The sequence below is a fragment of the Eutrema salsugineum genome, unplaced genomic scaffold (assembly GCF_000478725.1).
Source record: "Eutrema salsugineum unplaced genomic scaffold, Eutsalg1_0 scaffold_3, whole genome shotgun sequence".
In the NCBI taxonomy this organism is placed as follows: Eukaryota; Viridiplantae; Streptophyta; class Magnoliopsida; order Brassicales; family Brassicaceae; genus Eutrema; species Eutrema salsugineum.
In genome coordinates, this window is record NW_006256756.1 from 5,164,185 (window position 1) to 5,166,213 (window position 2,029).

Here is a 2,029-nt window from a genome sequence, read left to right on the forward strand (position 1 = left end):
TTTCATTAAGTATCAGCCCTAGAATGAAACAGGCGATTTTTCCGTAGGAGTGGAAACCTACCTGCGGCGAGATCGTGAGTATTGACGAGTCTTGTGCAGCTCTTGCGTTCTCTCCCTTCCAGTACCGCCGTACTCTAGCTCTAGAACCCATATATCGTTATCTGTCAATCCCAATCTATCTACCTTAGTGTTAAAACCAATTATGATCCCTTAGAGTTCCCAAAAGCTCAGCGTTTTTAGCCATAGTTTACAATTCCATCGATTTTTATTTGCTTTCTTAGACCTGCATTTCAATTTCCTTAGTTCATTATTTACTTGCTTTATTTACTTTTCATGCGATATCTTACTTGCTTTATTAGTCTTTCATTCGATATTTGCCTATTCTAATTGCATTCCATTCGATTTTTTTACCTGCTTTTTAGGATAGATTTATTTGCTTTCTTTTGTTTTAGCTTAATTCGCAAGAAAAACAACCAACCTTAAAAACCAATTTAGTCTAGACATAAAGTTAAGAACCGTAAAAGAATACCAGGCACACAAATCTATGTGGATTCGATCCCTAAATACTACAACTGATTAGCTGTGCACTTGCGGCTTTCATTTGTTTTGTTAAGGGTAAAACTTGTTCCCTCACGTAGTTGACACGAGCACGCATCAAGTTTTTGGCGTCGTTGCCGGGGATTTGTTTCGCTGCCTTTTGCTATTTTTATTGTTTTAACTTCTGTTCTAGACACCTGATCTCTAGTTCTTTCTTAAAGTTTTTCTGAACTATCTTTCCCTTCTTTTGTCTTTCTCTTTGCATGAACCAGGCGTAGACCTGCAGGAGACATTCCAATTCTAGACGAGATAGACAGACACGAAAGAGAACTTCGAAGACTTAGACGAACGCAAGGAATGGCCAACGACGACCAGCCTGGAGATCCTATTAATCGAAATTTAAATATGGACCAAGACGGGTCCGAACATGGAGAAAACGAAGAGAATGATCACATAGAAGGTGATCATGCTCGACAAGATGGAGAGGAGGATGAGGTTCTTCCAAGAAACCACCAGAACCGAGAGAGAGAAGGACGTGAAGACCTCGATCCACCCATCAATGCAGCTGATGGTGACCACCCAGCAATGCAGCCGAATGAACGCATTCACTGCCCCATTCCGCCAGCAAATCAACACCGAAGACAACCCAGGAACCATCGCATAGCTGATTTTGATGCACCTACTCAAAATTTTCAGAATCGATCTACGATTCAAGTACCATTTCCAAACCGGAATGAGTTTGAAGTCAAGCCTCAAATCATCTCATTGGTGAAGCAAAACCAGTTCCATGGAGTTCCTTCTGAGCACCCAATGGACCATATCGAGCTTTTTGAAGAAATTTGCAGCATGATGAGAACAAACCAAGTTCCACCTGACTATTTAAAGTGTAAGTTGTTCCCTTTTTCATTAGTACATAAAGCTCACCGATGGTTGAAGTCTTTGCCTGCAGGATCGATTACCAATTGGAAAGAATGTAGAACTGCTTTCCTAAACCACTTCTACACTAAGTCAAGGTCTAACAATTTGAGAACGAAGATCTCAACCTTTCAACAAGGGCCAACTGAATCTTTCTATGAAGCTTGGGAACGTTTTAAGGAATATGAACGTGACTGCCCTCACCATGGATTTCATGGATCAAGCCTGATGAGCACATTTTACCGAGGTTTGCAACCAAAATAGAAACTTTCACTTGATACAGCTAGCAATGGAGATTTTGGGCAAAAGACGATAACCCAAGGAAGAGCTCTCATCGAAAATTTGGCTCAAGCCAATAGCAATGACTGTCCTGAATACGATCGATCGATAAAGCAAGCCGGAACAGACAACAAGGAGATAACCGAGTTGAAGAACATGGTGAGCCAGCTTCTGAAGAGCAACAATCGCCCAATCCATGCTTGTGAAACCAACAATGGCGCAGAAGATGAAGGACCTAGTGATATCGATCACATTAATCAGCATTTCAAGAAGAAGATGTGAACTACGTAGGAGCACT

At 41.3% G+C, this 2,029-nt stretch overlaps 1 non-coding gene across 1 annotated transcript; it reads right to left on the reverse strand.

Annotated features, from left to right (window-relative positions):
• Positions 1-1,557: 1,557 nt before the first annotated feature.
• On the reverse strand, positions 1,558-1,664 carry LOC112085686. Its single transcript, XR_002898986.1, has one exon. It is a non-coding gene; the product is annotated as a small nucleolar RNA R71 (small nucleolar RNA).
• Positions 1,665-2,029: the final 365 nt, after the last annotated feature.